We start from the raw sequence: 27,527 nt of genomic DNA on the forward strand, positions 1-27,527 counted from the left end.
CCTTTTCTGATTGTTTTATGTAATTTGGCCTCTAGGAGGCATCCGAACTAATGTAAAATTTCTGGATTCTAAATAAGGGAATCCAGTCCTTTGTCCTTTTAAGTTTGAAGTCTGAAATGTTTGCTTTCTGAATCATAACTTTAAAATTGGGAATGAATACAGTAACAAGTGATAGTCCCATGGTCTTAGAAAAGGCTATTTTGTGATCATATTATTATCTCTGGACTATTTTAAAAGGAAAAAAGGTTTAGTGTTGTGATTGTTGTAATAGCTATCTGACAAGGCTGAAGAATGAATAGTTTTAAGCTGGGCATGGTGACATATGCCTGTGATCTTAGCTCTTAGAAGTCTGATTGGAGAATCGGAGTTCAAGGCCAGATAGACACTGTTGGCTCGGACCTGTAATCCTAATTTCTCAGGAGGTTGATATCTGAGGAGGTTCAGAGCCAGGCTGGGCAAAATTAAGGCACAAGCCGATGATTCCCTCCTTCCCCTTTCCCAAAAAGTTTCCACAACTCAAACTAGTAATATATATTTTTTCAAATGATTTCTTCAGGCTTAGAAGCTCAGAAGTTGGAAGAAAAATGCCATGGTAGTGAAGAGGCTTGCTTACTTGATGAAAGTAACAACATTTCCATTTATTCATTTGCTTTCCCCTTTCTACATCTTGCCAGGTAGTTTGTTTATCTTCTGTGAATTTAGCAGACGTAGAATTTAAATTCATATATTTATGCAGAGCATTGAAGAAAGTCAGATAGTGAACAGAAACCTTCCTGGGACAATTTCAAGAATGTTGAGCATTTTAGAAATGGAGTAAAGAAAGTTGCACATGTGTACATGCATGCTGTGCCTGTCTGTTCCCACAGTTTATATCCTTTGCTTTATGTCCCCTCCCCTTTTTTGAGCTGATACTGGCTCTTAAACTCAGTGCCTCATGCTCTCATTGGCCTTTTTGCACCAAGATGGCACTCTGCCACTTCAGACACCACTCCACTTTCAGCTTTTTGCTGGTTAATTGGAGATGAGTCTCTTATGTTTCTTTGCTAGGCTAGCTGCGAGTTCTGATCTCTTCAGCCTCCTGAGTGGTTACATTGCAAGAATTTATTGCACCTTTGCTCCCTCCCTGCTTGCTCTGTCTGTCTGTCTGTCTGTCTCTGCCTGCCTGCCTGCCTCCTTCCTTCCTTCCTTCCTTCCTTCCTTCCTTCCTTCCTTCCTTCCTTCTTCTCTTTCTTTCTTTCTTTCTTTCTTTCTTTCTTTCTTTCTTTCTTTCTTTCTTTCTTTCTCTTTCTTTCTTTCTCTCTCTCTTTCTCTCTCTCTTTCTCTCTTTCTCTCTCTTTCTTTCTCTCTTTCTTTCTTTCTCTTTCTCTCTCTCTTTCTCTCTCTCTTTCTCTCTCTTTCTCTCTCTCTTTCTCTCTCTCTTTCTCTCTCTCTCTCTCTTCTCTCTTCTCTCACTCTCTCTCTTCTCTCTCTCTTCTTTCTCTCTTCTTCTCTCTTCTCATCTCTTTCTCTCTCTCTCTCTCTCTCTCTCTTCCTCTCTCTTCTTTCTTTCTGTTTCTTTCTTTCTTTCTTTCTTTCTTTCTTTCTTCTTTTCTTTCTTTCTTCTTTCTTTCTTTCTTTCTATAGAGCTAACCACAGCTTTTCTAGTTTAAATGTAATCGGAAGCCCATAGAAAAGTAGACAAGCATAGGGTCTCAAATTATACCTTAATCACAAGAATTCCTTTTTTTTAAAATTTTTTTTGCCAATCAGGGCCTGGGCACTGTCCTTGGGTTTTTCTCAAGGCTAGCACTCTGCCACTTGAGCCACAGCACCACTTCTATGTGTGTGGTATGGAGGAATCAAACCCGGGGTTTCATAAATGCTAGGCAAGCACTTTTACCACTAGGACACACTCTTGGCCCAAGAATTCTTAAAAGTTTATTTGAGAAGGGCTTTTTCAGATTATTATTATTATTAAGCCAGCAGGCTCCCAGGGTCAAGATAGCAGTCAGAGGGAGTTCTGATTCTTTGAGCAGACAACTCAGTGACACAGTCAATAGACCCTTGAGCACTGCCAGTTTCCAGGTGTGACACTGGCTTATATCAAGTTCTGAGCACCTCATCTTTCCTTACTCAGCAGTAGTTTTGGCCTGCCAAGCTTCCTCTAGCCCAGATTTTAATCTCCAGAAATTTCTGTTTGGACTGGTTTTGTAGCATGACCCACTGGATTTTAACCTCCTGAGTAACTAAGATTACAGGTATAAGCTACTGGTTGCCAACACAAGGAGAGAGGTCATTTTCTACTTATATGGGTCTTTAAGTCTCTATAGCTAACATTTAAAAAGTTAGCAAATAACATAGAGATCCCATTCTTGAATACTTATTTGTTAAAAGTGACATTTGAAATATGATATAAAAATCAATGTTAATAGGGGCTGGGAGTTTGGTCTAGAGGTAGAGTGCTTGCCTAGCATGCATGAAGACCTGGGTTCAATTCCTTGGTACCATATACATAGAAAAAAATGCTGAAATTGGTGCTGAGGTTCAACTGGTATGGCTCTAGCCTTGAGAAAGTCCAAGGACAGTGCTGAAGCCCTGAGCTTAAGCCCAGGACTGGCAAAAAAAAAATCACAAAAAAGAGCCAATACAGTAGTTTCTAAACCAATTCTCTGGGAATTACGTTGCTTTTCAGTTAAAAAAAAATATGAGGGTAGGTACTGGTAGCTCATTCCTGTGATCCTAGCTACTCCAAAGCCTGAGATTTGAGGATCATGGGTCAAAGCAAGCTGGGCAGAAAAAGTCCATGAGACTTTTTTTTTTTTTTTTTTTGGCTGGTTCTGGGCTTGGACTCAGGGCCTGAACACTGTTCTTGGGTTTTTTTCCAAGGCTAGAGCTCTACCACTTGGGTCACAGCACTACTTCTGGCTTTTTTTTCTTTCTATGTATGTGGTATTGAGGAATCGAATCCAGGTCTTTGTGCATGCTAGGCAAGTACTCTACCACTAGGCCAAACTCATGAGACTCTTTATCCCCAATTAACCAGCAAAATGCCAGAGGTAGCACTGTGGCTTAAGTGGTAGACTGCCAGCCTTGAGCAAAAAAAGCCAAGTTATAATGCCCTGATTGGAACAAAGAAAAAATAAGAATGAAAACCAAGGGATTGGAGATCTTTGTCTCTTAGCTTCTTCCTAGAGTTTATTGGTAGCATTGGCTTAGTCTATCTCTGGGACACAAGGAGGCAATATTAGAACCTTTGGATCCTGCAGCCACTAGGTGGCAAGAGAGGGTCAAGAATTGGAGACCAACCTACAAGATGCTGTGTCTGCTCAGCTGAGCCTGTGGGACAGGAGCCTGAGTAGAGAGAGAATGGTGGAGTAGGTTTCCTGCAGGGAGAGAATTTATTTCTACTGTTACTTCCTTTTTTCCTCCCTCTCATCCTGGGCCTGTAACTCTGAGGCTGGGCACTGTCCTTTTGCTCAAGGCTAGCATTTTACCACTGGAGCTACAGTACAACTTCCAGCTTCTTCTGAGACTAATTAGAGATAAGAACCTCAGGGACTTTCCTTTGCAGGCTGGCTTCAAACCACACTCCTCAGATCTCCACCTCTTGAGTAGTTAGGATTACAGATGTGAGCCACTGGTACTGGCAGAGTGGAAGGAAGGAAGGGGCCTCTACCTGTATCTCTACATAGATACACAAATAAGAGGTTCTTAGAAATGTCTTTCCTAGGATCTTGCATCTAATTGTTGGCCTGCTTTGTTCCTTGAATTCTAATTTTGTACCAAGTAAGTTGCTGTTTTGGAGCATAATCTTCTCATGGAAAAATGACCAGGCTGGAAGATTGTACCTCTGGCTGCCTTGCATGTAAGCCTTAAATATATGTCCTCACTTCATACCAGATTCTGCTGAGCCATGGAGTGTGCTAATGAAATAGTCATACTCCTCAGCCCTGCCTGTGCGTTCATCCTGAATCACTCAAACGGCAAGACCATAAAGTCAAAGGCAGCTATCACCTAGGCACTGGTGGCTCACATCCATAATCCCAGTAGGCTGAGATCTGAGAACTACAGTTCAAAACCAGCCCAGGCAGCAGACACTGAAATTCTGAACTCCATTTAACCACATACACACACAAAAAGCCATAAGTGGAGTTGTGGCTCAAGTGATGGAGTACTAGCCTGCCTTTAGTGAAAAAGCTAAAGGCAACACCAGGGCATTGGGTTCAAGCCTCAATACTGAAACAAACAGAAAGGCAGCTAGCATATTGGGCTATGTAGGTTAAAGGATGGAACATCATAGCTTGAAAACCAAGTTTTTATTTTCCATTCACTTGTTCTCTAATGCTCTTTGTGTGTGTGTGTGTGTGTGTGTGTGTTGTGTGTGTGTGTGTGTGTGTGTGTGTGTACCAGCCAGCTATAAGGCTTGAACTGCCAAGTCATGGTCATTGTCCTTGAGCTTTTATTTACTTATTTTTATTTTAATTAATAGAAGGGTTACATTATATTCACCAGACATAAGGTGCATTACTTCACAAACATTGGTATCTCTTCTCATGTTTTTGTTCCCATTTCCCTCCCCACTCCTTAAGCTTTTATATTCAAGGCTAGCATTCTACCATATGAGCAACAGCTCCACTCCCAGCTTCGTTTTTCTGTTTAATTGGAGATAAGAGTCTCATGGGCTTTCCTGCCTAAGTTAACTTTGAACTGTGATCCTCAGATCCCAGCCTTCGGAGTAGGTACAGTTAGAGGTGTAAACCCTTGGATGTGCGGCTTCTAATGCTTTTTTTTTCCTGGTCTGTGGAAAGTGTGTTCGTGATCCAGGTTTATTAGTGGTCAGTTGGCAACATGGAGCTGAAGATTTCCTTGGTGATGGCAGTGGACTTTTCACAGTGGTGTTACCATGGCAACCTACTAATTTCAGGGGAGCAGCGGATAGCAGTACTTTACATGCAGTGCATTTCAAACTTTCTGACCATAGCCCAGTACAAAGCTGTGTGTGTAAGGGGCGTGGGGGAAGAGGTGCACACAGATGCTTTTACACTGATATTCCCCCCCACTTACCTCAGGCCCACCATTGGGATGAAAACATAGTTTGACAGCTTAGAGGAAGGTAAGCCTTCTTGCTTTATATTTGTATGTTAACTGAAGCCCTTTCAAAGATTGTCAGTAACCAAGGGCCAAGTTGAAAATGAGAAAGTGCCACCTCTTGAGGTGTGCCAAGCTGGACCCTGGATGTTGGCATCTCATGCTGCCTGCAAAGGCATCACCATTCCCATCAGCTCACTCCAGGCTGCCTTGTGCCAGAGCTGAGAGCGAGGCAGTGAGAACAGGAAGAGAACACAGCCCCAGGACTGGGAATCACAGCTGAGATTCTTGTTAAATCTTGCCATTGTTGGATCTGTGGGTTTGTGTTAACTTTACATCACTTAGTGAATATGCTTGAGACAACTTTAGAATTCAAGTGTGAACTCTTGAATGAAAATTGACTGCTGGCTCAGATGCTGACTGAGTAACAAGCCATTTTGTTTATAACTTGGTTTCAGTTGCTTGCCACAGAGGCACTGTGCAGGAACAGATTTTTTTTTTTTTTTTTGGTGGGTCATGGGGCTTGAACTTGGCCTGGGCTCTTCAGCTCAAGGCTACCACCCTACCCTTGAGCCAAGTTCCACTTCCCATTTTACAGAGGTTAATTGGAGAGGAAATAAGAGTCTCTGGTTCTTTTGTGCCCAGGTTGGCTTTGAACCTTGATCTCAGCCTCCTAAGTAGCTAGAATTACAGGTGTGAGTTACTGCGCCCAGCTTTTTTTTTTTGAGGTGGGCAGAACCGGAGCTTGAACTCAGGGCTTCCCACTCTTGCTCAGTTTTCTCTTTCAAAGCTGGTTCTGTAGAACTTGAGCTATAACTCTATCTTGACTTTTTTGCTGGCTAATTTGAGTTGGATTCTTGCAGGCTTTTCTGCTCAGATCAGACTTTTCTGATCATAGCTTTGAACCATGATCCTCTAGATCTCATCCTCTTAAGTAGGTAGGATTACAGGCCTGAGCCACTGGCATTGGATAAGGGACATTAAAATGTATCTGGATGAAGCTGTTTTAAGTTTATGGCAGACAGAGAGATTAGGCTATCGTCCTCACTGAATGACGGTGTAAATGTGACACTACTAGGCTGTGGCTGCCAAAAGGGGAGAGAGGATTTGTGCCAGCCAGGATTCTTCATAGAAACAGAATTAAGTGTGTGTGTGTGTGTGTGTGTGTGTGAGAGAGAGAGACAGAGACAGAGACAGAGAGACAGAGAGACAGAGACAGAGAACAAGAGAGAAGGGAGGATTGACTCATGGCATTATGGAAACTTGCACATCCAATTCATAAAGAGTGCAGAGAAGTCCATCCATAGGTGGCCCCTTGAGAGTTCCCTTGTACTTTGGAGTGACCCTACCCCCCCTTGGTTCTATTCAGGCCTTCAGCAGATTGGATGAGACTCACCCACATCTACCCACATGGAGGGCAATCAGCTTTCTTCAAAGCTAACACTATTTAAAGTTAATCTCAGCCATGCTACTGTCCAATTGTCAACTGAAATTATCCATAACCCCTCCTGTGAGCCATGTTCCTGACATCCTTGCAGAATGTCTCACCAAGCCTACCTCTTCCATATCTTAATAGGTGGAAGTCCTAAAACCTACTTAAGTCCAATAACTAACAAATAAGAAAGTACTTTAACAGCCTAGTATCAGTGGCTCATACCTGCAACCCTAGCTACTCAGGAGGCTGAGATCTGAGGACTGTCATTCAGAGCCAGCCCCTTTAGGAAAGTGCAAAACTCTTACCTTCAATGAATCACCACAAAGCCAGAAGTGGAGCTGTGGCTCTAATGCAAGAACACTAGCCTTGAGCAGAAAACCTAGAGACAGTGTTCAGTCTCTGAGTTCAAGCCCCTGGACACCCTCCCCCACCCCCACACACACACCAGGAAAAAAAAAAAAAGGAGGAGGAAAAGAATGTGGGGCGTGGTGAGGGAAGAGCCTATGGGTAGAGCTCAGTATGGTTACTTTGTGGGTTTGTCACCTGTCTTGAGTATTATGGTTTGTCCAGACCAGTGGCCCCTTTCTCCTTTTTGGCCTGGAACACATATCTCTAAACACAGAGTGGTTGGGATGGGTCTCCTCTTGGATCTACAGGGCCATCTCATCTTCTTTTTTTCTTTTTTTTGGCTAATCCTGGGACTTGAACTCAGGGCCTGAGCACTGTCCTTGGGCTTTTTCCTCAAGATTAGCCCTCTACCACTTGAGCCACAGCACCACTTCTGGCTTTTCTGTGTATGTGGTACTGAGGAATTGAACCTGGGTCTTTGTGCATGCTAGGCAATCACTCTACCACCAGGCCAAACTCCTGGCCCACATCTCTTTTTTTCTAGGCAGAGTGGCTTAGAGATCTTAGGAACCTGTACTTCCTGTTGCTTCCTGACATTGCATTGAAAAATTAAATCAATAGCACATGCTCAGTTTACCTTAGCAGCTAGTATCCAAACCCTGCTATGTGTTGTAAACTGTGCAGAAATCTAAGGAGAGGGATGCTTATGGTGCTTCTCATACTTAGGACAAAGCATGTCTTCTAGCTAGTGCAGGATAATATCCAAAATGAAGGAAAGGGAGAAGAAGGAGAGAAGAGGAAGTAAAAAACTATTCTTTGTCTCCTTTTTCTTTCTCCTCTCCTCTGTCTTCTATTTCACTCCTCTCTTCTGGTACCAAGATTTGAACATTTTTTCTGCCTCTCTTCTCTGTGTCTCTTCTCTCTCCTCTTGCTATTCTGAGCTAGTACTGGGACTTGAATTTGATGCTTAGACACTGTCCCCAAACTCTTTTTACCAACATTAGGACTCTACCATGTGAGCCACAACTCCACTTCTGGTTTATTGTGGTGAGTTGGAGTTGTTAAGGGTCTCTTGGGGCCAGGAGTTTGGCCTAGTGGTAGAGTGCGTGCCTAGCATGGAATGCGTGCATGGAGCCTTGGGTTCAATTCCTTGGTACCACATACAGAGAAAAAGCCAGAGGTGGTGCTGTGGCTCAAGTAGTAGAGTGCTTGCCTTGAGAAAGCCCAAGGACATGCCCAGGCCCTGAGTTCAAGCCCCAGGACTGTTAAAAAAAAAAAAAAAGAAAAAGAAAAAAAGAGTCTTTCAGGCTTTTCCTTCTGTAGGTTGCTTTGAGCCATGATGCTCAGTTTCTTAACCTCCTAGGTATCAGGGATTGCTAGCGTGAGCTACCAGCTCACTGCCTGTCAAGAGTAAGAATAAATGTAGTTCATGTATAATACCTCCAATACCTTTTAAAGTACTTTAAAAAAAGACTTTATTTTAGAAAGCAGGTGTTTCTTTAGTTTAACCTGTAAAGAGAGATGGTATGTATTTTCTCAGTAATCTTATAACAATGTTCATTAATTAAAAATAGCTTCCCGATACAGGAAACAGCTCATATAGCAGCTTCTGACCCTGTTCTAAAAACAGCACTGAGCTGCTTTATGCTAAAGAGCAGCAAATGTCGATTCTGTGCAAATAAACTCATGTAAAGCATGCTGGGTCTAAGCAGGACCTCTGGGCCTTGGTGTTGATATTTTCTGGGCTGTAAGAGTCTCGTGTACATGTGCGTGTATTAGGTAGAAAGTGACATTGTTTCCCCATTTGGGTTGTCTATATAGCTCTCTTGTTTCTACCAGATATTTTTATGCATATGTAAATAGTAATATGTACTTTAAATATAGAGTTGTTCCATTTTTTCAAACATTTCATTCACATATTGGAAATTTTCTACTTCTTTCTTCTCTCTTTCTCCCCTCCTTCCCCCCTTTTTCCTCTCTCCCCTCCTTTCTCTTCTCCTTTCCCTTTCTTCCCCTGTCCCTTTCTCCCATCCTGGGACTTGAACCCAGGGCCTGGGCACTGTCTCTGAGCTTTCTTTGCTCAAAGCTAGCACTCAACCACTTGAATCACAGTGCTGCTTCCAGATTTTTGGTGGTTAATTGGAGATTAGAGTCTCATGGACTTTGCTGCCCAGTCTGGCTTTGAATCTTGATCCTCAGAGTTCAGTCTCTTGAGTGACTAGGTTTATTATAGGTGTGAGCCTGGGTACCTCCTCTCCTTTTCCCTTCCCTCCCCCAGTCATCTAGCTGCAGTTGTCAAACTTAAGAAAGTTTCCAAGCCCTGAGATGCAGTCATGACTCCTGATGGGACATACTGAGAGACTGGGGCTGGATCAGACAAGCCAAGGGTGTTTTCATGCAAATCAGTGTAGAGTAAGCTAGCAGCTGCCTCAGTCTGAGAGAAGGTGGACTTCCCAAGATCTAGTTGGAGTTCCTGATTGATGTGAAGAATCTTTGTTGATTGTTGGAATAACAGGTTTGGAAGAGCTGCTTGCTCTCCTCTAATTTCCTTCAAGATTCCCATTCCTTGGTTATCACCAGATCACTTGGTGTTTGTGGCTCTCTTGGTAACTTCTTTTTATTTTTTTATTTTTGTGCTAGTGCTTAAACTGTGGTTCTAGTTGCTTGTCTCTGAGCTTTTTTGCTAAAGACTAGTGCTCTACCACTTGAGCCATAGCACTAGTTCCAGCTTTTTGATGGTTAATTAGAGCAAGTATCTCATGGACTTTCCTGCCCAGCCTGACTTTGAACCCCGATCCTGAGATCTCAGCCTCTTGAGAAGTTAGGATTACAAACAGGAGTTACTAGTAACTGGCTCCCTACTGATGTATTTTTTCTTTCTGATCGTGGGGCTTAAAACTCAGGGCCTGGGTGCTGTCCCGGTACTTTGTTTTGCTCAAGGCTTATGCTCTACCTCTAGAGCCACAGCTCTACTTTCAGTTTCTTTTGTTAGTTAATTGGAGATAAGAGTCTCATGGCATTTTCTATCCAGGCTGATTTGAAGCATGAACATTAGATCTCAGCTTTTGTATAGCTAGAATTATAGGCATGAGCCACTGATATCCAGCTCTTCTTGACTTCTTAATGTTTATGAGTTTACTCAATACTCAGGCCTCCCAGAACCCCTTACCAAGCATTAAGAACACCAGTTATGGTGAAACTCATCATTTGCCAGCCTTGCTACATGGCCTATGTCTTTTTGCACATTGTTTTCTGATGAAACTGAAACATCTGCATTTGTGTTTGTATGTATTTGTGCATGTGCACATGCGTGTGTGGTATGGTGTCTGTGTACATGGTATGTGTACATGTATCTAATTTTAAAGACAGGGTCTCTGGCCCAGAAGTAGTAGGCTCAAGTGATTCCCTTGCCTTGGCCTCCCAAGTTGCTGGGACTATTGGTGTATGTCACTATGCCTGGTACAACTTGATTTGTGTTAGATTCTAAGGAACTTTTCCTAAGACTTAAAAGTATATTCCATATCTACTGATCATAAGTAGGAGGCATTATATTTCCAGGAGGAAAAAGGAGGTTTATTTCGCATGATAGTTTTCCATAAATTTCTCTTAAAACAAACAAAAAACCTGGTAGAGCTGGGCCTGGGAGGCTCACACTTGTAATCCTAGCTTCTCAGGAGACTGCGATCTGAGGATCGAAGTTCAAAGCCAACCTGGGTAGTAAAGTCCATGAAACTCATCTCCAATAAAATACTAAAAAAGAAATAAGAGGGGTCTGGAGTTTGGCCTAGTGGTAGAGTGCTTGCCTAGCGTGCACAAGGTCCCTGGTTCGATTCCTTGGTACCACATACATTGGATAAAGCTGGAAGTGGTGCTGAGGCTCAAGTGGTAGAGCTTTAGCCTTAAGAAAGTCCAAGGACAGTGCTCAGGCCCTGAGCCTAAGCTCAGGACTGGCAAAAAAAAGAAAAAAAAAAAAAGAAAATAAAAAAAGAAAAAGAAATAAGAAAAAAAAAGCTAAAAGTGGTCATGTGACTCAAGTGGGAGAGAGCTAGCCTTGAATAAAAACAACGGAGGGTAATGGGGACCAAGACATGTGAAAGGGTATCAGTATATGTGAATTAATGCACCTTCTACCTGGCAAATATCATGTAACCCTTTTACTAATTACAATAAAAAAATATCAAAAAAACAAAAACACAACCAACTCAGAGTTCAGGCCAGGTTCAATCTCCAGCATACACACACAAATCCCAAAAATATAGTGGGCGCTGGTGGTTCATGCCTGTAATCCTAGCTACTCAGGAGGATAAGATTTGAGGATCTCAGTTCAAAGCCAACCCTGGCAGAAAACTGGATGTGGTGCACATTGTGGCTCAAATGGTAAAGCTTTAACCTGAGCTTTTCACTCAGGGCCATGAGACTCTTATCTCCCCATGACTGGAAAGCAAACCAAACCAAACCCAAAATGTGTAGGTTGCCCAGTGATCTCTTTGGGGATTGCATCTTGAGATGAAAATAACTTCTGTGAATTTTGGAGACAGGGCTCTCTTTTCCTTGGACTGGCTTTTAGACAGAGCTAAATGAAAGTACCTTTTTGAGTTTTAGAAACTGCCCTGTCTGGTTAAGATGGCTGCTAAGACACACCCTTAATAATCTCCAATGTCCTTTGGGTTTGTTCTTGAGAATCAAAAAAGCCTGAGACCATTAGTTGTCTTCCCCTCCTTTTCTTTTCTTTCCTTCGTTCGTTCGTTTGTTCCTTCCTTTTTTTTTTGTCGGTCATGGGGCTTGAAGACTAGTACTCCACAACTTTGAGACACAGTGCCACTTCCAGATCCTCCCCTTTTGATGGTCCTGGCATGGTCCTGGTACGGCTGGCTTTGGCCTTTGCCCTGAGACCACCTCTTACTTGGAACATTTTCTGCAAAGATAGAGAAATGAGGAAATATTTCACTTCCGAGCCTAAGTTGACTCCTTTGTATTTCCTCTAAATTTGATTGATAAGGAACCAGAGGGTTTCTTTTTTAGTTCACTGTTCCTTGTACTGTATTGTAAGCAGCTAAAGTGAGATGGTTGATACTTTTTTGGGTGTATGTTTCTCAGTTCTAGGACTTTAACCCCAGGCCTTATCTTCTCACTTGGCTTTTTCTGCTCAAGGCTCCCATTCTACTACTTGAGCTATAGTTCCATATGCTCAAGTTGGTTTCAAAGTGGGATTGGCAGATCTCAGCCTCCTAAGTAACAAGGATTACAGATATGAGTCAATGGTGCCTGATTTGTTGACACCTTGAACTTTTTCTTGAAGTTCTCCTTACTCAGATCCATATCATTAACTACCTTAAAGTCATCTACATTACTTAATTAAATGGCATTGCTAATTATTCCTAGATCTGCATTTCTCCAGCCACCAATAATATTTTGTAACAGCTTTGCAAATCTTTATTAACAGCATCTGGCATTAGTCTACTAGCTGGTTAACATCAGAACTCTCACTTCTGGTTCCAAATTTGGCTTCAGTTATCTCTTGCTGCATACGAACCACCCCAGATTTAGTGACCTGAAGCATTTTCTTGCTTCAATACTTTACAAGTTGATCAGAGTTTGATAAAGATAGCTGTGGCCACAGCTGTGAGCATGGTTCTCTCTAGTACGTTTTCTTTGTAAATAAATACAAAGTTTTTTTATAATTAAAAAAATTATTATAAAGGTGATGTACAGCGGGGTTACAGTTACAAAAGCCAGGTAAAGAGTACATTTTCCTTTCCTTTCCCTCTCTTTTCCTTCCTTCCTTCCCTCTTTCTCCCCCACCCCCCACCTGTCTCTCTTTCACCAATCTTGGGACTTGAACTCAAGGCCTGGGTTCTGCCCTAGATGGTGCTCCAGGCTAGGTAGGATTCTACCACTTTGAGTCACAATGCCATTTCTAGTTTTCTTCTGGTTAACTGAAGATAAGAGTCTAACACACTTTCCTGCCTGGGCTGGCTTTGAACTGTGATCCTCAGATCTCAGCCTCCTGAATAGCTAGGATTAAAGGCATGAGCCATGAGCACCCAGTTGATTATGGATTTATTTCCAAGCTCTTAACATGACTGACTGCTAGGGTTGAGGATCTCAACATGGTTCAACCAGTTTCTTAGATTTGGGTTAATTTCTTTGTTCTCTTCCTGTAGATAATGTTTTTGCTTATTGTGGATCCTGGAACCTTCTCAGAGCATGGCAGCTACAGTCTCCCCCCCCCTCCAAAAAAAAAAAGTAGAGAGAACTTCTTAGGCCTCTGAAGGATGAGGCTGGCACAAGGGGTTTCGGCTCTTCTGTATGGGAGGAAGAAGCTGTAGGTATGGTTCAACATCAAGTGGTTGTCATCAATCCATTGCTATGTGGAGCTTCTTTTCTCCCACAGAAGAAAAGGTTACGGTCATAAGGTCTAAGATCATGAAGTCTAGGCTTAAGGTCATAAGTTGGAGCTGGGCACTGATGGCTCAGGCCTAAAGTTCTAGCTACTTAGAAGGCTGAAATTAAGGGTTGATAAATCAACTTAGCTCTTCTCTCTAATTAACCAGCAAATAGCTGGAAATGGAGGTATGCTCAAATGGTAGAGTGCCAGCTCTGAGTGAAAAGCAAGAACAGGCTGGGTGCAAGTGGCTCACACCTATATTCCCAGCTACGCAGGAGCCTGAACTCTGAGGATCCTGATTTGAAGCCAGCCCAGGAAGGAAAGTCCATGAGGCAAAGTCTGTAAATCCAAAAGCAGAGCTGTCGCTGAATTGGTAGAGTGCTTGCCTTGCTCAAAAATGCTCAGAGACAGTGCCCAGGCCCTGAGTTCAAGCCCCAGGACTGGCATGAAAATAAATAAGCAATGCTCACAAGGCCCCAAGTGCAAATCCTAGTACTGATATGTACATAAAGCATGGCATGAGACTGTACTTTTCATGAAGGCTGCCTGGTATACTATGACATGTGGAGAAGCTGTCCTGTCCACGGCCTTCCCTCTCTCTCGAGAGTGACTGCATGTTGTGTACAGTGCAAGGCGGAATCTGATGTACCATAGAAATGATTGTGGTAAAGCCAGAGGGTGAGCACTGGGACAGAAGAATCTCAGAGCCTCTGTCACTTGAAACTTTTGTGCACAACTTAGAAGATGAGAACAAAAGGAGTAGCAATAGAAGTTGCTTATACTTTGGCTCTGTAACTTGAGTCATGTATTAGGTTATTCATAGTGAGTACCTCCTTGGGTTTATTCAATATTTAGTAAATTTCTCCCTATCCAATTTGAGCTTGCTTTAAAAAGAAAAAAAATTATTGCTCTTGTAATAGTGATTTGGTAGAGTTTATATTTATCTTAGGAGTTTGAAAGAATCTGACTGGTATTGTATCTTTTGCCTTTATTTTCTCCTTTTTACTTACTGTTGCTATAATGATTTGGGTTTGGGTTATACCTCTCTCTCCTGCTCTCTCTCTCTCTATATATATATCATCAGTAAATTGTTGGTATGTGTTGTGTGCTGGTACTGGGGCTTGAACTCAGGGCCTCCTCTTCCTCTGCTTAGCTTTTTCACTCTAGGCTGTCTCTCTGTCACTTGAGGCATATCTCTACTTCTGGAACTTTGCTGGTTGTTGGAGATAAGAGTTTCACAGATTTTTCTGCTGGGATTGGCTTTGAACTAGAGTCTTCAGATTGCATCCTGTAAGTCTCTGAGTTCAAGCTTCAGTATTGGAATAAAGCAAAATAAGACCAAAAAAAAAAAAAAGTGTTAGTAGTATTGCAATCCCAGACTTCAAACTCTACTACAGAACTATAGTAACAGAAACAGCTTTGTATTGGCACAAAAACAGGCCCAAACATCAATGAAGCAGACTACGAGACCCAGAAATAAGGGCATATGCTTACAGTCATCTGATATTTGACAAGAGAGCCAAACATATGAACTGGAAAAAAGATAGTCTTTTGAATAGTTGGAATTGGGGAAAACTGGATATCCATATGCAGAAAACTAAAATGATATCTATTTATCAACATGTACCAATATCAGTGTAAAGTGGATCAATCTCAACATCAGATCTGAAACTATGAAACTACTGCACAATGGAGTAGGAGAAACATTAGAATATATAGGCATAGGCAGGAACATTTTGAAGAGTTGTAGGGAATGGCAAATAAGAGAGAAACTTGTCAAGTTTCTACATAGCAAAGAACATAGATACTAATGTAGAAAGATAGCCAACAGACTGGAAGAAGATCTTTACCAGCAATACATCTGACCAAGGCCTAATAACCAAAATATACAGCACCTCAAGAAATTAAACACCCCTAATTAACAAACCAATCAGTAAATGGGCAAAAGAAATAGAGACTTCTCAGAAGCAAGAACAGCAAATAAACACATGAGGTAACGCTCAACATCCCTGTCCATAAAAGAAATGCAAATCAAAACAACGGGTGCAAAATACTCAGGATGCTGAGACCTGACGATCACAGTCCCAAGCCAGCCTGGACATGAGACTGTTCTCTCCAATTAGCCACCAAAGAAAAGCCAGAAGTAGAGCTGTGACTTAAAGTGGTAGAGTACTAGCCTTGAGCAAAACACTAAAGTAACAGCAGACTCTGGAGTTCAAGCCCTAGGATTGGTATAGATACACAAAAAAACATTGCGATTTCATTTTACCTCAGTGACAAGGAGGCCAACATTGTGAATTCAAACAATAACAAGTGCTGGCGAGGTTGTGGAGAGCAAAGAATCCTGTTTCACAGTTTGCGGGAATGTATATTAGTTCAACCACTCTGGATGGCTGTTTAGAGATTCCTCAAAAACTAAGCATAGAACTTCCCTACAAACCAGCCATACCGGCTCCTGGACATCTACCCAGAACATTACAAGTCAGGATACCATAAAGACACTTGTACATATGAATTATTTTTGCAACTTTAGTGCATCTGTGAATTAGTTTGAAGTAAAATTACAAAAAAGCAAGATCAACCTGGGTGCTGGTGGCTCACATTTATAATTCTAGCTATTCAGGAGGCTGAGATCTGAGGACTGTAATTCAAAACCATCCCAGGCAGGAAAGTCTGTGAGACTCTTATCACTAATAAACTGCCAGAAAGCTGGAAGTGGAGCTGTGGCTCAAGTGGTAGAGTGCTAGCCCTAAGTTCAGGCCCAAGGATTGGCACAAAATTAAAAATAAATAATGAAGAAATCGAAGATCTACCCAGACATTAGACTACTGTTCACTAGCCAAAAGGTGCTTTTTCTTGGGGGTGGGGGGAGGGGTGGGTACTGTCCCTGAGTTGCTCTGATCAGGGCTACACTCTACTACTTTAGCCACAGCTCTGCTTCTAGCCTTTTCTTTTTGTAAATTTATCGGGGATATGTGTCTCACAAAATTTCCTACCCAGACTCTGAACCATGATCCTCAGATCTCAGCCTCTTGAGTAGCTAGAATTACAGGTGTGTGCTACCAGTATCCATCCAGTCAGAAGTTGCTTTTTAAGACTTAACTTTAAATTAGTTAAGATAAAGTTCATATCACTTTCTTGGTCACTCATATCATGTTTCAAATCTTCTTGTGGACTCCCAATTGTCACAGACACAGAATACTTCCATCTCCCAGAATGCACCACTGAGCAGCCTTGGCTGGGCAGTGATGTCAGTTGGAAGTAATGTTTGTACATTTTTTTTAAGGTAAATTCTTTGAAATCTAAAGGCAATTAAAGGGAAGCAATGGGTTTGATTTCTTTTTTAAGTCTTGTGATTTTTTTGAGGCTATATCCTATTTTTTAATAAGGAAGTGAAACATTTGTTTCATGTTTGAAGTAGGAATTAGGTTTTAACCTTTTATCTAAATAGCAGCTACAGCTCCCCGAGCCCCCAAATCACAGTCCAATTTATATAGGATATGAGCAAAATAGAGGACATAGATGCAGGGAAAAGAAAAATCAAGTTGGAACATGTGGAGATATCTGGGACTTTTTGTTGTCTTCTGTCTCTTAAAGATTGGCTCATCCATGATAGCTTAACCATCACAGAGGAAGTTCAGCAGACCCTAAACCAGAAAGCTATTTCCAGCTTCAAGTGACCTTGAGGAAGTGACATCTTGGCTCTTCTTCTTTGTCACAACCAGCAAACTAGGATAAAAGCTGCATAAACAACAATATGCTGGTTCTAAAGCCTCCACTTTTCTGAGTTAGGTATAAAAATAGTTGGCTTTACAGGTACGTTAACTACAAAGTTTTAGATGATGAGAATGACCTTTAAGGCAGAAAAAGGAAGTTTGTCAAGTGTAGAAAAGTTCTTGGTTTTTAGTTTAGGAAGAACACATCAATTAAACAAAAACACGGGGCAAAAGTTTTAGTTACAGATGGGCTGCAGATGGCTTTAGGTTCCCATCCATAAAATGCGACTGTCAGGCAACAGGTTTTTGTTAGTGTTGTTATGAAGTGATTGCATGGTAACTCAAGTGTACAACTCTGATTCCTGATGATCAGGTTAATTTTAGCAAGACAAGGAATATAATAATAATGTGATTAGAAACAGATGAAAAGCTTTGCTTGTTCTCCCTTTATGAAACTTTATATTTGGCCACATAACTCTTTGTGTGTGTTGGGGGGGGCGGTTAATGTCAAATTTAGCTAACACATTAGTTGAAATCCATGGTGTCAGAAAAATTTTGACGGGTAAGTGTATGTAAATTGGTCAAAAATTTTGATTTGAAGCCAAAAGAGATAAATCTGTTTTTAGAAAGTTGAGCAGGAGCTGGCACTCATGTCTTAGCTTATGTGCTTCTCACTTTGCTGAGATCTTATTGGAGCCAGCCTGGGTAGTCTGTGAGACTTTTATCTCCACTTAACAAACAGAAGGCCAGAAGTAGAGCTGTGGCTCAAGTGGTAGAGCTCCAGCTTTGAGAGAAAAAGCCAAGTGGGAACACCAGGCCCTGAGTTCAAGCTCCAATACTGGCGCGCGTGCGCACACACACACACACACACACACACACACACACACACACACACACACACACAAAAGTTACCTGGGTTGGGCACTGGTAGCTCATGCCTGTAATCCTAACTACCTAGAAGGCTGAGATCTAAAAGTCATAGTTTGAAGCCAGCCCTAGCAGGAAAGTCAGTGGGACTATTATCACCAGTAACTAGCAAAGAGTTGGAAGTTGAGTTGTAGTTCAAGTGGTAGAGTGTTAGCTTTGAGCACAAAAGCTTAGAGACAGTTCCCCAGACCCTGATTTCAAGCCCAGGACCAGCACATATACTACCTGAGATTGCTTTGTGGCTGCCATACTTATTTCTGAGAAGGAAATGGAAGGTTCTTTGACTTTGGGGAGTGGGGGAGAGATAGAAAGAGCTTATGTAATTTTACTATTCAACATTTTTTTTTGTAGCATTTCCCTCCCTCCCTCCCTCTCTCCCTCCTTCTCTCCCTCCTTTCCTTTGGTCTGGTCCTGGGACTTGAACTTAGGGTCTGAGTTTTGCTCAAGGTAAGGCTAGTGCTCTGCCACTCAACCCACACTTCCAATTTTAGCTTTTTAGTGGTTAACTGGAAACTTAAGAGGCTCATGAAGTTTCCTGCCCAGGCTAGCTTTGAACCACAATCCTTAGATCTCAGCCTCCTGAGTAGCTAGGATTAGAAATATGAGCCACTAGCACCCAGCATTTCTTAAAGCTTTCTAATGGCACTCCTAAGATTTTTCAAGACCCCTTGGTAAAGGATAGTTTGCTCTGAAGCTCAAGGCAGTGGGTATGATCAAAGTCCTATCCTCACTTTACCCACAGTATTCTCCAGCTCACTGACTTCTTGTTGAAATAGCTATCGTGGGGTTTTGAAACATACTACTTGCGTAGTTCTTTGGGGCGGCTTCATAGCTAGAAGTTGTGAAACATAACTGTTCACTTCCCATTGTTTAGTTCTTTACCATGTTGAGCACAAGATGTATGCCTGTGTGCTGTCTCGATGCAGAATGCCTGTAGACTTTACCAGCAAATTACAAATGCAGATGTTTTCTCAGGCAGCAGGGAATAAATCTATCAGAAGAGCCAGAGGGGCTGCTGGATGTCATTTGAATCGAATCCTTTATGGGGTGCTGTGAGTACTCTTATTTTAAGCATTGATGGTTTTGAACTATCTCAGGATATAATTGATGCTGTGCGTGTGTGCGTGTGTGTGTGTGTGTGTGTGTGTGTGTGTGTGTGTGTACACGCTCATGTGTGTTCATGTGTGCCAGTCCTAGGACTTGAACTCAGGGCCTGAATGCTATTTTTACATTTTTTTGTGCTCAGAGCTAACACTCTACAACTTGAGCCACAGCTCTACTTCTGGCTTTTTGGTGGTTAGTTGGAGGTAAGAGTTTCACAGACTTGCTGGCCTGGGCTGGCTTTGAATTTTGATCCTTAGACCATTGCCTTCTGAGTAGCTAGATTATAGGCATGAGCCACCAGCATCCAGCTGTTTTGTTTCATTTAATACACACACACACACACACACACACACACACACACACACACGCATACAGAGTACATGAGGCAATAAAGTCATTGGTATTTGTCTTTGTCAACTGTGAAGTGACAGCAGGCCAGTTGTACTATTATTGGAAAAAATATTTGGCTCTTATAAAAGTTTTATTCTATGTGTTTTCATAGAGGTGTATGATCTGGTTTTCAACAGTTATTTGAAGAAATAGTCTGCCTGCCTGCCTGTCTTTCTGTCTGTCTCTTTTTGGGACTGAGGGCAGTCTCTTTTAGGGACTGCATGCAATCGTCTGTGACTAACCAGCATCTGAAGTCTGGTTGACGTGACAAGATCCTTCTCTTAAAGTTAGTCATAGAACTGTTTTAGGTGAATATCTGTTTAGAAAAACATTTTAGATATTTTTTGTGTGTAAAAAAAGAGAAAAAAAAGTAAGTAACATCCAGGCATAATCTGCTGATAATGTTTCGACATGTTTTTTCTCTTTATAAAGCTGAGACCACATTGTATGGCCATTTTGTATCAGTGTCAGGTATCTCCCAGTAGAAGGCCCTCATGAACATTATGTAATAAAAAAAGTTCTCAGGAACTACTCATTTAATTTATACAATATATATGATACTCTGTTGTAGTATAGTTCTTTCCATTAGTTAACACATTTTGTGCGTGTGTGTGTGTACACTATTGAACTCCGGGCCACATACCACTTGAGCCACACCTCAGTATGGCACTTTGCTGGTTGCTTGGAGACAGGAGTCTCATAGCCTTTTCTGCCTGGGTTGGTTTTGAACCTGGATCCTCAGAACCCAGCCCTGAACCCCTGAGTATCTGGGATTATAAGTGTAAGCTGTCAGATCTCAGCTCTAGATTTTTCTTTTTTTAAGATTTTGATTTATAAATAACTGTGAGAAGAAAATCTGTTTTGGTTTTTTTTTTTTTTTTTTTTGGTTGCAGAACTTGAACTCTTTACCTGGGCCCTATCCCTGAGTCTCTTGATGCTCAAGGCTAGTGCTCTACCACTTTGACACAGTGCCACTTCTGGCTTTTGAGTGGTTAATTGGAGGTAAAAGTCTCATGGTGACTTTTTTTTTCTGGTCTGGCTTTGAACTGTAATCCTCAAAGTTCAGCCTTCTGAGTAGATTAGAGGCCTAAGCCACTGGAGCCCTGCTAGAAAACCAATTTTTAAGATTATCTTGCAAGGTGCCTCAGGGAGAACAACCCCATTGTTTGTAGTCTTGATTTTAAGATATTAATAATATTCTGATCTTAGATTCTTATTTTTAATCAGTGTATACTAGTCATATGGGATTTTATTGTTCTTTCCATATATGTGTTCATTCTATTCCATTCAATCTCATCTCTTTTCCTTATCTGTCATTCACTCCATCAACCTTCCCAAGACAATTGCTTTCTATTTTGACAATGCTCATTATCTTTCATTTTCCTTGTTAGCCCAGCCTCTTCTGCCAGTTTTACCCCCAGTTTACTTAACAGTAGCTCTTTAAGCTGCTTTCAAGTGTATTTGCAAAGTATTGCAAAATGTACTTCAGAATTATTCAACCTCTTGAAATATATATATGTGTGTGTGTATATATATATTTTTTTTGGGGGGGGTGTGGGGAAGGGGTAGTGGTCCTCGGACTTGAATTCAGGGCCTGGGCCCTGCCCCTGAGCTTCTTCTTTTGGTAAAGGCTAGCGCTCTGCCACTTAACCTTAGCTCCACTTCTGGCTGCTTTGGTAGCTTGTTGGAGATAATGAGCTAACAGACTTTCCTGGTTGGGCTGGCTTGGAACTGTGATGCTCACACCTCAGCCTCTTGAGTAGCTAGGAATCATGAGTACTCGGGTACCTACCTACCTGTTTTCCTTTCTTCCTTCCTTCCTTCCTTCTTTCCTTCCTATAAATTAAAAAAGCATATTGTTATTATAAAGATGATGTACAGAGGGGCTACAGTTATATAAATCAGGCAAAAAGTACATTTCTTTTTAGACAATATCACCCTTTTTCTCTTTTTTAAGAACAAATATTGAATTAGGATTTTCAGTAAACAAGTGTACATTTATTCAGATTTCTAGGTCTCACATTTAAAAAATCTTTTACTGCTATGTAAAAGAGGTAAAGTGGAGTGGGATCTAGTTTTGCAAATTGAATTTACAAGGGAATTTTATAAAATTGCTGGGCCAGTGAGGAAAGCTGAAAGAGCATTGTGTAGCAAGGACTGCTGCTTTCACACCCAAGACTCACCCAAGTGAGTAGAAGAGTAGACTGGTCCTGCAAGACCAATCAGGCCTGCTTTATGCAAATACTGTGCCTGGAAAGACACAGATTCACAGTCCATTGGCACATGATTCTCTTTGTTTTACCAGTTTAGAAATGGCCTGAGCTTCTTCTAGTAACAGCTTTTTTTGGTCCTTTATTCCTTTCATAGCCCTCCCACCTCCTCCTCTGTCATGGACCAAATGATGTACTGGCCATTTTGGGGAGTGAATGGATCTGACTTCAGCGGATTTGGGGTTTACTCATAAATTCCCAAATGCTTCTTCTAATCTAAAACTTAAAGGCACATAGGTAAATTTTGGTAAATAGCTGGGATAATATGACTATACACACAGCTCAGCTATGGAAGCAAATTATTTTGGATCAGAAAATTTCAGTGGTTTTAAAGTTTTGATTTTAGACACAGGGGATTTATTTTTTCTTTACCCTGCCTCTATCTTTTCCTTTCTAGTTTAGGTGGTGATATAAAGTGATACCCTGACTTATTACAATCTCATTTAAGTTTTCTGATATTCATTGTGTTGATTGTTGGAAAGTTTGGCTTCGTGGAGGTTCATTTGAGAATATGCATTCAAGTAAGTTCTGTATGTGAGCATACATATGCCTTGTGTTTGTATTTTAGGGTTAATACCATCAGTATTTGAGAAAAAAAGTTTACATTCTTTTTGTAAGGGGAGGCAGTGGGAAGGAATGGATAATTAGGAAAAGAAAAGGGGAGAACAGAAGCGTACATATGTAATAAAGAAAATGGGAAACATGACATGAATCTGGAGGAAGGAGCAGAGGCTGCAGGAGAATGAGGAAGGTGTCTGAACAGGGAGTACTACACACTTGGATACATTGAAGTTTATGAACCCTTGAACCTTTTGAAGTTCAAAAAAATTATTTTAAAAAGGTAAAAATAAGCCAGGCACAATGGCTCACGCCTGTAATCTTAGCTACTCAGGAGGCTGAGATCTGAGGATCAAGGTTCAAAGCCAGCCTGGGCACTAAAATCCGTGAGACTCTTATCTCCAATTAACCACCAGGAAACTAGAAGTGATGCTGTGGCTCCAGAGGTAGGGCAATAGCCTTGAACTAAAGAGTTCAGGGACAGCGCCCAGGCCCAGAGTTCAAGTCTCATGACCAACAATAACAAAGGTAAAAATAGCTGAGTGCCCATGGCTGTATCCTACCTACTCAAGAAGCTAAGAGCCAAGGATGAAGGTTCGAAGCCAGCTCAGGCAAGAAAGTCTAGGAGACTCTTATCTCCAACTAACTACCAAAGAGCTGCAAGTGGAGCTATGGTTCCTAGAGCACTAGCCTTGACCAAAAAAGCCCAGAGATAGTGTCCAGACCCTGAGTTCAAATCACAACACCATCAAAAACAAAGTAAAAAACAAGTTATATATATGCCTAGTACTGAAAGTGATGAAAAACTCAGAATTGGCCTGACAACTGCCATAGTAAAAGTGTTTTCCATTTGTTTTCTTTTTATCTATTGCTTTTCAACCTTCAGTTCCATTTTGTAAATTTTAACTTTCAACCAGTTGGCCTCTTGTTCTGTAGTTTATCCACTCTTGGCAGTTTTCCAGCCCATTTGTCTAATCTTTCCCACTCATCTAATACTCTGACCTTATGGCTAACACCTGCATTTGCATGTGGAGTTGATACAGTAGCTGAACAATAAAACGTCACTTCCTGGTTCTGGGGTTGTGTCACTGACCACTAAGATGACAGCTCCCTTCATATTGACACAGGAAGCGAAACATAGGCAGACTTTAGAAGTCTGCATTGTAGACTGAGGCATATTTGAACTGTCGTTTATTTTCAGCACATAAACTTTTTTTTTTTCAGGTAAATGTTCTACTCTATCTGAAGGGTAAACCCTGTGTTACAGAAACTTAAAGGAATTAGAAATATAACATTTAGAATCTTTTTTTTTTTTCTGGTGCCCTTCCTAGGTCTTGAACTTGGGACCTGGGTGCTGTCCCTGAACTTTTTTGTTCAATTGGAGAAAGCAGAAGCAGTGAGACTATTTGCATATCTACATAATGAAGATTTACATGGTTAGTGCCAGAAATGAAATTCAAGTCCAGGGTTGTCTGTTTCCAAAGTTTATGGCCTATTCTGTACCACTATGGCCTAGTACTGTATTACTAATGTGTTCTTTTTCATGGTGGATAATATTAGGTAACATTTTGCCATTAATAGACATTGGTGTTATGATGGAAGGTGCTATTATTGCTTAAGTGTCTTTTGGTGGAAGTATTTGGGCATGGACCACACATTTGTTCACTTTTGGGTGATATAGTCTTAAATTTTCCATAGTGGGCCCATGTGTGAATATTCTAGTTCCACATATTTCCCAGTGTATTCTGTTCGTTTTCAGACATTTAGTTTTGTGACAAGTGTGTAGTAGTAATTTTTTTTTCCAGTTCTGGGGCTTGAACTCAGGGCCTGGGCACTGTCCTTGGACACTTTTTGCTCAAGGATAGTACTCTGCCACTTGAGCCACAACACTACTCCTGGCTTTTTCTGAGTATGTGGCACTGAGGAATTAAACCCAGGGCTTCGTGCATGCTAGGGGAGCACTCTACCACTAGGCAATACTCCGGGCCCAGATTCTAATTTTTATATCCCTTATGATTATTGTTACAAACTTATCCGAAATATTATTTTGATGTGTCCAATCAAAACTTGTGCTCATTAAAATTGTTTTGTCTTCTTGATTGATCTGAGTTTGTTGTATGTTCTTTTGTGAGAAATAGGAATTATAAAAATTTTATCCCTAAGATTATTTTTTTACATCTTTTCCCTTGTTTCATGTCTCTTTATCTTTGTTTGGTTTTTGCTTCTTAAGCATTTCATCATTTCCTCCTCCTCCTCCTCTTCCTCCTCCTCCTCCTCCTCTTCCTCCTCTTCCTCCTCCTCCTCCTCCTCCTCCTCCTCCTCCTCCTCCTCTTCCTCTTCCTCCTCCTTCTTTGTCCCTGAGCTCTTCAGCTCAAGGCTACCACCTTACCCTTGAGCCAAGCCTCACTTTCCGTTATCTAGAGGTTAATTGGAGATAAGTCTCAGGTCCTTTTGTACCTGAGCTGTCTCTGAACCTTGATCCTCGGATCTCAGCCTCCTGAGTAGCTAGGATTGCAGGCATAAGCCACCACTCCCGGCTTCCTATGGCATTTCTAGAAGCTTTCTTGTTTCTCTTTTAACATTTACTCTATGATCCATCTGGAATTGATGTGTGTGAATGATAGATGAGTCCAGATTCATGCCTGTCCTGTGTGGGCACTCAGTTGTTGGAGCATCTTTTAGGGATAACACTTTGATTTCAGTGGTTATTTTTGTGACCTCTACTGTTCGTTTTTTTAAATTAATTATTTTTAATATATTTTTATTGTAAGTAATAGAAGGGCTACATTATATTTGCCAGATAGAAGGTGCATTACTTAACAAAACCTTGTTACCCCTTCTCATGTTTTTGTCCCCATTTCCCTCCCCAATCCCCACCCCTCATCTTGTTTTCCCCCTTCCCTATCCTATTTCTTTAATTTATTTTTTAAGTATTATTATAAAGCTGTTGTACTGAGGGATGACAATTATATGTCAGGTAATGAGGACGTTTTTGTTTTTGGACAGTGTCACCCCTTCTGTCACACCTTACTGTTTTGACGGAACATTAAGGTGATTGATACTTCCTTAATCTAAACTAGCTAAAACTCTTTTTGTAGTTGTAAGTTACCTCAAGCAGAGATAATTTCTTAGCATCTTGCCTAGGATAGTAAAGGTTTTGTGAGTTGCAGAAAGGTTTTCACTAATAAGGTTGCCGTTGTTAGGTTGTATATTTCATCAAGATAAGGAAGGAAAAAATTGCTTTTTATGCAGTTTGTGTTGTATTTCTAGGTAATTTTTCAGTATAGTTAGAGGAGGTTTGCCTTGTAGTCACTCCCACTTGGTTGAATTTCAGAGGAGTCTGCTGGGAGCGTGGCCTAGTGGCAGAGTGCCTGCCTAGCATGCACAAAGCCCTGGATTGGATTCCTTAGTACCACATACATAGAAAAAGCCAGAAGTGGTGTTGTGGCTCATGTGGTAGAACACTAGCCTTGAGAAAGTCCAGGGACAGTACCCAGACCCTGGGTTCAAGCCCCAAGACTGGCAAAAAAAAAAAAAAAAGAAGTTTCACAGATATTTCTACCCTGGGCTGGGTAGAAATCCTCAAATCTCAGCCTCCTGAGTAGCTAAGATTACAGTTATAAGTGACTGACAGCTGGGTTTTCATGCCAAGAACTCTGAAATTTAAGATAGAGAATAGTTATAAAAGAGGCATTTAAGGGGGCTTGGAACGTGGTCTAGTGGTAGTGTCTGACTTTGATTCCTCTGTACCACATACATAGAAGATGGAAGTGGTGCTGTGGCTCAAGTGGTAGAGTGCTAGCCTTGAGAAAGCCTAAGGAAAGTACTCAGGCCTTGAGTTTAAGACCCAGGACTGGCAAAAAAAAAAAAGGGGGGGCAATTAACACCTAACTTTAATTACATTTTTGTTGCATCCTAAGGCCTTAGCCTAACCATTTAACTTCTTTGCCTTTTTCAAACAAGTGTGTATGTATGTGTGTGTGTGTGTGTGTTTTTGTGCCAGTACTGTGTCTTGAACTCTGGGCTTTACATCTCATGTGGCTTTTTGACTCAAGGCTAATACTTCAACATTGGAGCCATACCTTCACTTCTGGCTTTTTCCATGGTTTATTAGAGATGAGTCTCATGCACTTTTCTGCCTTGCCTGCCTTCTGACCATAATACTCAGACCACAACCTCCCAGGTAGTACCGATTCCAGGCCTTCCAGCCATCAGTGCCTGGCCCGCAACCTTTGTATTTTGGGATGCAATAGTTGTGGGTAGTTGGTTTCTGGGTGATACATTTCATTTGTAATTCATTTTGCTTCCTATGGCTTTAGTTCCTTAGTAGCTGTAGGCTAGGTAGGGGTGGGAGTTGGGGAGGAAGAAAAAGCAGATGTTTTCCTGCTGAGTTAGCATTTAACCTTTGTGGAGGCTGCATTTCCGTTGAGTAAGGCTGTTAACACATGGCCTTTCCTCCCATTCAATGAGCAATGAAAAATGAACTCATACCAGTTATCTTCCCAAAGAATTGATTTTGCAAACCTGATTTTCCAAACTTGTGATTTTTGCTTGTATAGCCCTTGATTTCAGGTGTTGTCCCTTTGCCTTTTCTGCTCAAGGCTGTGCTCAAGCCACAGCTCCAGTTCTGGCTTTTTGCTGGTTAATTGCATGTAAGAGTGCCAGGGACTTTCCTGTCTAGGCTGGCTTGAAACTGCTCTCCTCAGATCTCAGCCTCCTGAGTAGTAGTTAGGATTACAAGCCTGAGCCATGGATGTCCAGCTTGTTCATTTTTAAAACTCCTTAAAAGTATAAAACCAAGTTTTCTGTTCTGAGGTAGGTTGTAAACCAGAAAACAACTTAATTATGCAGCTTTAGATTTCTGGGATCTTGACTTTATAAATTAACTTTCAAGGTCTCTTTCCCCTTCCCCTCTTCCCCTCTTCCCCCTTCTACTTGTTAAGTCTGACCTTTCTTCCTGAACGAGCAGCATATGTTATCTGAAGGACTTTGTACCTCTAAGGAGGATAAATTTGCCCACAGCTTTTAGTTGGGCTGCATTGCCTTGTTTAAATAGCCAAACACCTGCTAGGCAAGCCCTTGCCCCTGTGTGTGGCTGTGTGTGTGTTCCTTCTTTTAGGATTTGCAAGGGCTGGAGCACAAAGCCAGCGATTGTTGCCCAATAAGCAGTAGTCACACACATTTCTACCAATCGCCTTAGGAGGGCTGGTTACCATGGAATCCACCATCTGTTCACTCCCCGCCACTGGAATGTGATTCAGCCTTGCTGGGCTGGGGACTGGGGAAAGCAGGGCTGCCTTGGAGTGAGTGGGGAGAGGGTCTGC

At 41.5% G+C, this 27,527-nt stretch overlaps 1 protein-coding gene and 1 long non-coding RNA gene across 2 annotated transcripts in view; one reads left to right on the plus strand and one right to left on the minus strand.

Moving 5' to 3' along the window:
- Positions 1–27,527, plus strand: part of Fgd4 (FYVE, RhoGEF and PH domain containing 4) — a 177,407-nt gene that overhangs the window by 37,260 nt on the left and 112,620 nt on the right. The gene's annotated exons all lie outside the window — the stretch shown is intronic.
- On the minus strand, positions 11,350–27,287 carry LOC150066250 (uncharacterized). Its single transcript, XR_016532812.1, has 3 exons — positions 27,153–27,287; positions 21,172–21,211; positions 11,350–11,765 (listed from the first exon to the last, which is right to left on the minus strand). It is a non-coding gene; the product is annotated as an uncharacterized LOC150066250 (long non-coding RNA).

The sequence above is a fragment of the Megascapheus bottae genome, chromosome 2, assembly GCF_031878675.1.
Source record: "Megascapheus bottae isolate mThoBot1 chromosome 2, mThoBot2.hap1, whole genome shotgun sequence".
NCBI lineage: Eukaryota > Metazoa > Chordata > Mammalia > Rodentia > Geomyidae > Megascapheus > Megascapheus bottae.